We start from the raw sequence: 12,818 nt of genomic DNA, 5'->3' as shown, positions 1-12,818 counted from the left end.
TTCGGCAGTGAAAATACTAGCAACTGGTGGAAGGCGGATCTGATAGGTATGGTCTGGGAAAAGAACAGCAAAACCCGAGCCCACAGAAGACTTAGAGCCGTCTGTGTACACTGGGGTCGCTGAGGAGTGACAACGCATATGACCCATAAAAAGATGACAGAGTTCATGTGGGGTGGAAGAGGACTTTGGGCAGGAGAGCAGGGCATCACAAACAATAGGGTGAGGAAGAAGCCAAGGCGGAAACATAGAATCTCGCAGAGGGAGAACAGAAATAGCAGGGATAGAAAGAGATGCAAGTAAGTTGGAGACCCTACGAGGAAAAGATGAAGCTAATGAGGGCTGAAAAGGAGGGAAGAGGTGCATAACAGAGGAAAGGAAACCTGCAGATGGGTGTTGAAGAAGGCGAATGTGGTAATGGAAAGTTAGCTTGTCACGTCTGGAGGACAGAGCAGGTATACCCGACTCAACATACAAGCTCATAACCAGGGTGGAGCGAAAAGCACCCAATGCCAGACGTAAACCATGATGGTGAACAGAATCTAGGCGCCAAAGGGAGGAAGATGAGGCAGATGCATAAACCTGACAGCCATAATCAATCCTTGACAAAACTAAGACAGTATGGAGATGGAGCAGAGTTGTACGGTCTGCACCCCAGGACATATGACTAAGAGTTTGTAATAACCGAAGTCTGAGGGAAGCAAAAGTCTTAAGGGAAGTGAGATGCGGGGAGCAAATCAGTCGAGAATCAAAGACAAGGCCAAGGAAAGGGACTGATAATCGATATGGCAGGGGGGTACCATATAGTGTAAGAGGGGGTTGAGGGATTGAATGACGGGTCGTAAAAGTTATAGCACAGGATTTCGTGGGGGAGAGTTTAAAGCCATGATCCGTGGCCCACCCTGCAGCGGCATCTATAGCTGATTGAAGCAGGGCTCGTAAGGCCAAGACATCCGCTCCAGTGGCATATATAGCAAAATCATCTACATACAATGAAGCACGAACACCATGTGGGAGGGATGAAACGATATCATTTATTGCAAGGATAAAAAGAGTAGTGCTAAGCACACATCCCTGTTGGACACCCTCATGCTGTACATAAGATCGAGATAAGACATACTGAAGGCGTACACAGAAGGTCCGATTATGAAGAAAGTTCTGTAAGAATACCCCCATATTGCCATTAATTCTGGAGTGTTGTAGAACATGGAGAATGTTATACCTCCAGACCGTATCATAGGCCTTTTCGAGATAAAGAAAAAACAGCTATGACCATCTTTGAGTTAGTGAAGGCTTGTTGGACGAAGGTTGCTAGCCTCATCAGGGGATCTAGGGTACTCCGCCCCTTGCGGTACCCATATTGTATGGGCGAGATCGCACCACGTGATTCTAAATGCCACCTTAGGCGAGAGTTTACCATATGTTCCATCAGTTTGCATAGACAGCTAACAAGAGCAATATGGCGATAATCTCCAGGTGACGACCCAGATTTGCCAGGTTTAAGGAATGGTAGGAGGTAGGCCAGTCTCCATTCATTAGGGAAGTTTCCAGTGGACCATATAGTATTATATATTCTAAGCAGAAAGTGAAGGGCCGGCTGGGACAGATGTTTTATCATGTTGTAGTGTACGCCATCAGGTCCCTCACAGGTAGAACCGCAAGCAGTTAGAGCCGCTTTGAGTTCCGAGCTGGAGAAAGGGGCATTGTACGCTGCATCTGACGACAGTGTGAACTGTAAGGGCGTCCGTTCTGAACGTCTTTTGGTTGTTAAAAATGTAGGGGGGAGATGGGACCCTCTGCTAATCTGACTAAAATGGTGACCCAGAAGATTGGCAACCTGAAAAACATCGCCTATGGCTCCATCAATGGTGGTGAGTGTCTGAGACAATAGTAGAGACATAAGACATCCAGCTATCTTTTTTTGCTCGACGGATTGTACGGCGGAGGAGAGCATTAGCTTGCTGAAAAAGTATAAATGCTTGGACCTCCAACACAGTGCCCTTTTTCCTACGGAAGCTCTTCCACCTGGCCCTCTTGACCCGGAGGGCTGAATTGCATTGGTTATTCCACCATGGCACACATTTTGATGACATGGGACGGGAGGTACGCGGAATAGAGGCTCGGGCAGCCGTAAGGAGAAAGGCACGGAAACAGGAAAGCATAGAAGTTGGATCATGGTAGAGCGGAAGAGGAATGGGAGGAAGAGCTTGGGATGTAAAGGTTGCCCAATCTGCCCTATCAAAACACCATTGAGGAGGGCCGGGGACCGGATAGTATGACGTGGGGGTTAGGAGGATTGGAAAATGGTCCATGGCACAGTAATCATTCAAGACCGACCAAGTGAAGTCCAAGGAAAGCATTGGGGTGCAGACGGACAGGTCAATGGCAGAGAAAGTTCGAGTATGGTTGTCAAAATGGGTCAGGGAATCAGTGTTAAAAATGTATAAATCATGGGCAAGGAGGAAATCCTCCAAGGAGCGCCCATGTGCAGTTAAAACAGTCACCCCAGAGGGGGTTCCGACAGTTAAAATCACCTAAAAGCAGGATAGGAGGGGGAAGGTCAGATAAAAGTTGATCGAGGTCAGTATAACTGATGGGCACTGAAGGGGAGAGATATAGTGAGACCACTGTAATCCACCGAGATAGAAACATTCTGGCGAGATAGAAACACTCTGATAGTAGTCGTAATCAAAAGGGTTTGAAAAGGAATGTCAACATGTATCAGGAGACAGGTATGATACTGGGAATGTGGTGGACTCAGATATGAATAAGACAGAATGGGGGGAGGGGGGGCTGGTGAGGCGTGTCTCTTGTAGGCAGAGAATCGGGGGGTTATATTGAGAAATTAAAAACCGGACGTCTGGCTGATGTGTAGTAAAACTGAGGACATTCCATTGTATGATGGAAGCCACTGTGTAAAATAAAAACTAATAAATGTTTGGAAGAACGAGGTCTGGTCGGAAAGTTTGCAGTGGGCTGTAAGACTACTGTATGTATGTTACTAAAACTTTAAAACACCAAATAAAAGTAAAACCTAAAAGAGAAATAGTGTCTAGGAAAGATAAAAGGAAATTAATACTAAAGATAAAAAATAACACACAGGAAATAAAATATAAATACATAGGAAATAAAATAAATTACACTGGGAGTAAAATATAGTACACTGGAAGTAAAATATATTACAGAATAATAAATCATCGAGTTGTTACGACAGTAGGAATAGGGGTAGAAGGTGGAATTGGTGAACGAGCAGGATGGTCACCATAGCCTGGAGGCATGGGGAGAGATAGAGGGGATGGATTACTGGAAGTAGAAGAGAAGGGGGGTAAAGAGGAGGAGGAGACAGAAGGTGAAGGAGGGGGAGATGAAGGAAGGAGAAGAGTAGGAGGGAGGTCAGGTGGCACAGGATGAACTTCAACAGAGTGGGTGGAAGGAGAGGGTACAGCATTGTCTGCTGAATCTGGTGTAGAAGTTAAAATGTAATCCATAATCTTGGGGATCGTTTCACTGTCGTCATCTCCAGAGGGTTTTGTGCAACAATTTGCTGGCTGTGGAGTAGTCCGGGGACGTGGCTGAGGAGACTGCTGAGATGTAGACTTTGACACGGGAGAGTGTATCGATCGAGAGGGGCGGGTATTCGTCGACGAACTTTAAGAGCCGGAAATGCAGGATGATGGACAGGAAAGGTTTTAGAGTCTGACACAATGGGTAGTCTGCGCTTACCACTAATGGAGGATGGGGGTCGGATGGTATGTTGGGCCAGAGGCGTCAAACGGCTGGTATGAGAGACAGAATTGGAGTGAGAGAAGGGACGAGGTTGGGAATAAGGGGAAGGACGAGGAGAAGGAATAAGTAAGGAAAGGGTTGAAGAGGAGGTAGGGGTAGAGGAATCTAAAACAGAGAAAGAATTAGAGACAGGAACAAGAGAAGTCTGTGAGGGGAGGATTGAGGTAGAAAAGGGTTTAGGTAGAGAGGAGGGAGAGGTGGAAATAGGAGTGCTAGGAGGAAGAGAAGAGGAGACAACAGTTACAGGAGTAGGTATAGAGTGAGAGGTGTGAAGGCGAGAGGAGAGAGGAGATGAAGAGGGGACAGATGCAGAAGGGAAGGAAGAAATAGTTCTGGGATTAGAAGTTATTACGGGAGGAGGACGGGCTACATGTGCATAAGTAACATTAGGGTGATGACCGAGACTGCAAACTCTGTGACGAGCCTCACGAAGGGAAAGGCCAGTTTTCCAGAGGACGCTAGACACTTCTTCTTCAAAGAGGTAGGCAGGACAATGTCGGTAGGAGGCAGAATGGTCACCTTGACAATTTGGGCAGCATCGGATGATGGAAATGCAGTCTGAGGTGGTATGACTGGTCAGTGCACAGTTGGCGCAGACTGTGGATGATCGGCAGTACTTGGCTGGATGACCAAAACGCCAACAAGATGTGCACTGACGAGGAGATGGAATATATTTGCGTACTGGGAGAACAGTGCCTCCAATGATGACTGTGGGAGGCAGATCGCAAAAGGCAAGAACTATTTTAACAATATTAGAAGGCTCTTCGGGTCGTCCACAAGGAGGAATTGTATAGCAATGAAATGAATGTATTGGGTATTGTTGTTCCGATAGGATTAGTTCAATATCATTAGTACAATCTGGGAAAGCCCTATGGCCGAAGGACATCAAAGATGGTAAACGTACAGTGCCTGTGGAAGAATTGAGCTGGATGTCTGGGGACACAGAGATGGGTTGTCCTGCATTATTGACCAAGGATGTAACTTCTCAGCTTGGGCAGCACTGTGAACGACAAGGAGGCGGGAACCATTCGGACGGGCCGAGAAGGTGACATCCCTGCCTACTTGTCGAAGGAGATAGAGGTGGAGTGAGAGGTCGTCGGTCGTGTTGTATACGTTGAAAATTTTTGACCATGTCTGCGTACCGAAAATTGAGGAAGTGAGGGAAGGGGCAGGGAAATAGGAAGAAGGACGAGTTCGGGAGGAAGAGTGGAAGACACAGTAGGCAAGGAGGATGGGGTGTTTAATACAATCGAACGTGTAGGAGGAGGGGAAGAGATTGAGGCCATAGTCGAAAGGGGGTCCTGGGTCATCACCATAATCGGGTGAGAAGAAGTAACTGTATTCATTCATTCATTCATTGCCAGACGCCATGTATCCCAAACGGGGTGGCCAAGGGCTTAGAGTTAATTGTTTTACAGGGAGGGGCACTAATCCTCCACCAACCCCACTTGACACGTAGGGATGCCAACAGCATCTGGTGTTCCCAGGCGGTCACCCATCCAAGTACTAACCAGACCCAACGTTGCTTAACTTCGCTGATCGGACGGGAAGCGGTGTACTCAACGTGGTATGGTCGTAACTGTATCCATTTGTGAATTGGTAGACTTCACCCCCCCACTCCCCCACCCACCACGGAGCCCAACGAGGGGAGGCTGATGTTGGGTTCAACTCACCCAACAGCCCCAGGGATAGCGGGAGAGGTATACACGGACACGGGTTGGTGTGGGATGGCAGTCGCGGTGCCCACCAAACAGTGCCCACTTGACCCTAGCCGAGGCTGACTGAGTCAACACACAGCCAGCCGATTTGCCCAGCAGGGCCACACTGGACCGCCCATCTTACCCCAACCCCCCTACCAAAGGAGCGTGTTGCCCACCACAGGGAACTACACCCTGCTCCATGGTGGACTCAACTCCCAGATAGAGAGGCGCAGGGAATATACAGGTCGCCACGCACGGCAAACACGTGGGGAGGAAGTAGTCTCACCCGAGATGACAAAAGGGGCGGAGACTAGTATCATCACCTAAGGCCTCCACTATTTGGTGATGATAGGGGAAGAGGAAGAAGCAATAGGATAGGGAAAAGAACCTCGCAAAATTAGTTGAGACAGCGACAGGGACCCAAGGAGAGGGGAGAGGGTAGAGACCCCACCACAGCCTCCCCACCCATCAAGACCCAATCGACGTCTCCGAAGCCCCCCCACGACAACAGCGAGCGAGGAAATGGGGGAGGGGGAGAGAGAGAGAGAGAGAGAGAGAGAGAGAGAGAGAGAGAGAGAGAGAGACGGGTTACGTACCAGAATGTTTGTTTCGACCGAGAATAAAAAGATTCAGTAGGACGATGCTATTCACCTCTCTCTCTCTCTCTCTCTCTCACAAACACACACACACACACACACACACACACACACACACACACACACACACACACACACACACCACAGTACGGTTCGAGCTGGGACTATCGACTCAAACAGGGGTATACCCTGTTCACTTAATTTGGCCTTAAAGTTTCAACTCTCTATATTGAATGCTAAGTTGCTGCAAGAGATTAACAATTGAATATGGTGCTAGTCACGAATAAGTGCTATAGGAAGGACGTAGAATTGTAGTACTGTTATTCTACTGCCACTCAGCTCCATGAAATAGGCTGCAAAAAGACAACCGATTGGGCCAAGTAAAAATAATTGAACTTGTGCGGGTGGTGGTACGGTGCTGCTGTAATATACTACCAGGCGTTTTTTGGTGAAGTGAATCAAAAGCAGTCGAGGGCCGAATGCTAATCACTCGCTAAAATATGTTGATAGATAAGCGCCAAAATATGTTGATAGATAAGCGCCAAAATATGTTGATAAAAGATATAAATAACCTACAAATAAACTTTGATGAAATTTTGCCAAACTCTACGGAATCCAGTCACTGAGTTTCAAAAAAGCCAATCTACAGTACAGCAAATAATATACTGTACTGTGTGTATATATATATATATATATATATATATATATATATATATATATATATATATATATATAATTTATTTATTTATTTATTTATACTCTTACATACATGGCGGCTGGTATTCGGTTGTCTGATCAAATTCTCACCAAAAGTAATAGGTTTCTACACATCCACTTAGTTGCTGCAGTATTTCCTGAAAGTTTGGTGAAAATTCGTCCAAAGCTTTTCGACATAACACACACACACACACACACACACACACACACACGGTACTTAATTCAAGGTATGAAACAATATCATGTCGCTCCATTGCCAATATTCTTCATTATTTGCTGCTATTATTGTCACTGTCATCATTGTTATTAATACAACCACAATTATTGCGGCAATCATCATCATCATCATCATCACCATCATCATCATCATCATATTATTATTATTATTATTATTATTATTATTATTTTACTATTATCATCATCATGAACGTAGCAAAAGGAATATCTTAAATTCTACTGATTGTCATTTCATCATCATCATCGTTAAAAAAAAAAAAAAAAAAAAAAGTAGCAGTCAAATCCGAAATATCCCCGGCAAAGTGTAGGGGCCTGAGGCTAGGTTCACGTGGCCTTCAGTTGGATGAATTATCAGTTTCCATTTAATCAAGTTTCCTCCAAATTTATTCAACTCAGGAAAGATGTTTTATATTGAGGAGATAACGAAGGCTGTCCCTGACCCCTTCAGGTGGAAAGCTTTAAGTTGAATGTAATCGTCTGGGGAGAACAAATACATATAAATAAATAAATGATAGATAGATAAGTAAACATTGATAGACAAATAGACATAATATATCAATAATAAAACCCGCCATAGGTCTGAAGGGATTGAAATTAGAGCCGCCAGCGCCAGGGTGATATTATTTACTTGTCCGATAACCTCCACTCGCCTCTTGAATTTTTTTAACGAATGTGGTCACAGCAGATCACCGCCTGTCCGACTACATACCATCTGCTACAATTCCTCTTTCCTACCAGACTAATTTTGCCGCCCTGTTACACAATGTCAGAGAGAGCATATCTCCGCTAACGCCAATAAAATATATGATTTATTCCTGCACCGTTATCAGAGTCCACCTCAGATCAATTAACTCTTCCCTGACCCGCTGTCCACCTGTCCACCAGATTTCACTGTTATCCAATAGCATCTTTTTGAGATATCTTGTACACAGACACACAAACGGCCCCGGTGAATATATAAACATCATCCAGTTTCTTTGGCGGAGATCATTCATACTACTACAACTACTACTACTACTATTAATAATAATAATAATAATAATAACAGGAACGACAGCAACATTCATAATAAAAATAACAGTAATGATAATACCTATATTAATAATAATAATAATGATAATAATAATAATAGTGATACTACTACTAATAATAATGATGATAATAATGATAATAAGAGCAGCACCAACAACAATAACAACAAAGTAGAGGCACGAACAACAACAACATCCATTGGCTCCTCTCCTTCTTATGTTATTCAACAAAGCAAAATTCGCGTGTAACCTAGGAAAAATAAATGCCTGGAGAGAGAGAGAGAGAGAGAGAGAGAGAGAGAGAGAGAGAGAGGACCCAAACTCACTGACACTCATATTGAATCTCTTTTACCTTTCTACGGGGTGTGCTTTTTTGTTTGTTTTTTCTTTGGTTTCGTATTGTTTTTCTGTCCTGCCCCGACCCCAGAGGAATACTTTCAGCGTCATATTGTTGAGAGGACGACACAACAAAACATATGGCTTTTGGCTGCGGTTCAGTTCCCGGTATGGTCGTCACGTGAAAAACTTGGCTTGTTGTGTTGTTGCTTTGTGTGTGTGTGTGTGTGTGTGTGTGTGTGTGTGTGTGTGTGTGTGTGTGTGTGTGTGTGTGTGTGTGTGTGTGTGTGTGTGTGTGTGTGATAGGGGGGTACTGGGTCATCGTAGGGCCGATGGGAAGATCACGGAGATGGCACTGTTGTTTAACCTGATCTGCCTGACAATGCAGTCCCGTCAACCACAGGCAAGCAACTGCCTCTGTGGAGCCGTCCTACAGGTACAGTGCAGTATCTACACCACAATTTGAGCCGGCACCCCTCGTGGTAGACGGCGCCTCATCAGGGTTGGATCAGGGTCCTTCCCACAGCGAGATTCTGGGAATATGAGGAGGTTTGGCTCCGGGATGGACGCCGCAGCTTCTTTTCTCCGCCCACGGTACACAGCGCCACCACATATTGGCTCCTTATATGACAAACGATTAAAAAATATTTGTGATATATTTATGTTTACTTTGGTCAGTTACACAAATTCCATATCACTCTATTCTTAGTACAGCAGTCCGGTTGTTTTATGGCATTCTTTTATTATTTGTTTCATATTTAGAATTCTTAGCTGTTTCCCACCAAAGAATGGGAATGATGCTGGGTTCGGCAAACAAGGAAGGAGAGAACATGAAAAAATATAGTACAGTATTATGCTGCTAAGTTTCAATATTTTCGATGCATCCATGTGTACGAATACTGTTTAACGTGAAGACAAAGTACATGATGGGGCTTGGAAGATATTACAATATTTGACGTTTGTAAACACTTCACTCCAATGACACTCCCCTGGTTTTGTTGTTAATATTACCAGACGATTCTCTCTCTCTCTCTCTCTCTCTCTCTCTCTCTCTCTCTCTCTCTTTCCGAACTGGATATCTCAAACATTTTCACACAGTCGTTTCGTGGTGGCATGAATAAATTACAGAATATTTGCTGCGCTGAGTGGTAACCATACAAACATACAGAAGTCGGATGGTTTAAGGCGCACCAACTGGATGTTGACTACAACAGTTTGCGTCCGAGGGTGGGTAAGTGTTCTCAATGAGGCAGTTACGGGTGGCATCACGTTACTTTTTCCTTCAATATTGCGATCAAGTAGCCTAGTCCAGGGCCCCTACGCTTCTGATGGGGCAAGAAATGAAAGGAGAATGAGGACTGATAATAACTGACTGATGACGTTTGACTGACTGACTGACTGACTGACGATGACGATGTTGATGACAATGTTGATGGTGATGATGATGGCAATGATGACGAGGAGGAGGAGGAAATTACATACCTAGAAGCCCCGAAGTCAAATGCCCGCCGAGGTCTAGTGTTTGAACCCCACACTCGTAAAATAACGCAAATCACGTTACCAACGCCCTACCAACGAGTTAGCTAGGTCTGGCCACTTAAATTCAGCCTAACACCAGATGATTTTCAATACCTGTGAAATCAAAGAGGCCACAGGCTTAATAACCTATCCTTATTAACTTCACTCCCAGCGTCGTCCTTACGGTTGTTATTCTGAGTACTGTACAAAAAAAAAAAAAAAAAAAAAAAAGGCACACGAGAAATTATAGCTGTTCGTGTCAAAAATTATCACTAATTTCATTTTATTTTATGTATTATTATTATTATTATTATTATTATTATTATTATTATTTATTATTATTATTATTATTATTATCATCATCATCATTATATACTACTACTGCTACAACTACTACTACCATTACTACTACTACTACTATTATTATTACTGCTACTACTACTACTATTATTATTATTATTATTATTATTATTATTATTATTTACTGGAAGGATGGAGAGGGACAGAGGAAGAACTTGATGGTATGAAAGTTCACCCATTCACTCCAGTAACGTATATTTCAGTTTATTCATGATCCTCCTTCAGACGACGACTGTTGCCTATATCAACTTAGTAAAGACCTTTATTGATAAATTAGTTAATAAAGGATTTACTTACACCCATCAAAAATCAGTATAAATAAAAAATACGTCACTGAATTAATGGTCGTAAATTAAGTGGCATATGAGCCCGTGGCACCTTCTCTAAAGCGATTTTGCATAGTGCACCTTAACATTCTCATAAAAGTGTGCATCGGTAACAAACAAGAGGATAATGAAATGTTAATGTGCAGACTAACTAATTTTTTTATAGCTGAGGAAATGATGTTACGAAGACTTCAAAGCTACTTAGAATACACCCGTAAAGGATTTATTTCAAGGGAAGAAAAAAGTGTTGGGAATTAAATCGGTGTGATGGATGTTGAGTTGGATATGGACTGACAGGTAAGATGGCAGGTAAGTAGACAAGCAGACAGCAAAGATGATTGGTTGATTCGTCCATGTGCCTGGCATCGCCTATAATAGCCTCGACCATGGTAGGTACGGTAGGTAGTTGGCCCAGTTGGTTGGTTAGTATCTTCATGTGCTTGGTATAGCTTCAAATAAAGTCTTGACGGTCACATGGTAGACAGATAGGTTGACTGGTCAGCGCCTGTACCCGGTATCGCCTCAAACAAAACCTTGACTGTAAAGTGCTAGGTAGATGAGTACGTAGGTTGGCTGGTCAGTTCTTTTCCTTCACAATCCCTCAAATTAATAGTCTTGACTGTGACATGAATGGTAAGTAGGTAGGAGGGTAGGCAGGAAGGTTAATAGGTAGGAAGGTAAGTAGGTAGGTAGTAGGTAGGAAGGTAAGTAGGTAGGTAGTAGGTAGGTTGTTGGTATATAGGTAAGTGGTAGGTAGGTAGGTAGGTAAGTGACATAGGTTGGTGATGGGTAGGTCAGTTCCTGTGCCTGGTATCGCCCTAAAGCCTTGACTGTGGTCCCTCTCGCTGTGACAGTCTCCATTAATCAACACAGACGTCCAACACAGCCCCCCCAGTATTAATGAAACTTTCCCGTGTATAGTGGAGGCTGTGGCAGAGGGTGTAGGAAGGAAGAGAGGGTGTATGGGTGTACTGCAAGGGTAGATGTGTTATTCTGTGTGTGTGTGTGTGTGTGTGTGTGTGTGTGTGTGTGTGTGTGTGTGTGTGTGTGTGTGTGTGTGTGTGTGTGTGTGTGTGTGTGTGTGTGTGTGTGTGTGTGTGTGTGTGTGTGTGTGTGTGTGTGTGTGTGTGTGTGTGTGTGTGTGTGTGTGTGTGTGTGTGTGTGTGTGTGTGTGTGTGTGTGTGTGTGTGTAAACTTGAGTCAGTACTCACACAGATGTCCATGTAGAGATGGTGATGGTGAGGCAGCGATGGGTGGGAGGGTAAGGATTTTGGGTGAGGCAGGAATCTGGGTGAGGCAGGAGTGCGTGGGCGAGGCAGGGATTGAGGGATGAGGCAAGTTTGTTACTGAGGCAGCAGATGCGTGAGGCAGGTTTATTACTGAGCAAGGTCTGTTACTAAAGCAAGATGATTGGGTGAGGCAGGGGTGTGGGTGGGACAGGGGTGTGGGTGAGGCAGGGGTGTGGGTGATGCAGGAATGGGTGGGCGAGGCAAGAATGTGGTTGAGGCAAGGATGGGTGGGTGGGTGGGGCAAGGATGGGTGGGTGGGTTAGGCAAGGATGTGGGTGAGGCAGGAAGGACGGCAGACCATCCAGACCCAACCCACACCACCCACCTGCTGGCTGGTCGTCCATCACATCATCCCTTTTCTCCACTGTATTCATTTTATATTCCATCTACTGTAAATACATCACACTGCATCCTCGATTTACTGAACATACTGTATTTGTTCCATATAATTTACCACATCTGTCCACTGTAATGTTTGTCCATGGTTTTAATTGGCCGCTTCTCCAGTTGTCCATCACACCAACTGTCCACCACACCAATTGTCCATATCAAAACCCCCCACCGTCAACAGCCCACAGCATTTCTGGTCTACTGCACTTTTTCCGGCATTATATGTGAGCAGCAATATGCGCCAGACATAATCACAAGCACCAGCACCAAACACTGTGTCTTGAAGTTAACGCATGTCGCTTCACTGTGAAAGATAAACGCCGAAGCCTTTCCAAGGACCTCCATTTACTTGAGGAGCTGACATGATAAAGATCTCAGTAGAATTAGGTCACGGGTAAATCGCTGCACGGGTAGATATGATCCGTTAGCTTAGGTCTGAGTTGCTTATACGTTAATAGATAATTATAGAACTTTTCATTGTAATCCGGTAGCGTAGCAATCTGCACGCAAGTAAAAAAAGTAAATAATATGTCAC

General features: G+C 44.4%; 1 non-coding gene across 1 annotated transcript; it reads right to left on the bottom strand.

Moving 5' to 3' along the window:
• Positions 1–5,245: 5,245 nt before the first annotated feature.
• LOC145390452 (5S ribosomal RNA) lies at positions 5,246–5,364 on the bottom strand. Its single transcript, XR_013895640.1, has one exon. It is a non-coding gene; the product is annotated as a 5S ribosomal RNA (ribosomal RNA).
• Positions 5,365–12,818: the final 7,454 nt, after the last annotated feature.

Source organism: Coenobita brevimanus, chromosome 1 (assembly GCF_032717465.1).
Source record: "Coenobita brevimanus isolate Jiangsu-jjx chromosome 1, ASM3271746v2, whole genome shotgun sequence".
Taxonomy (NCBI): domain Eukaryota; kingdom Metazoa; phylum Arthropoda; class Malacostraca; order Decapoda; family Coenobitidae; genus Coenobita; species Coenobita brevimanus.
The sequence above is the reverse complement of the archived record's forward strand: the minus strand, read 5'-3'. Positions and strand labels throughout refer to the sequence as shown.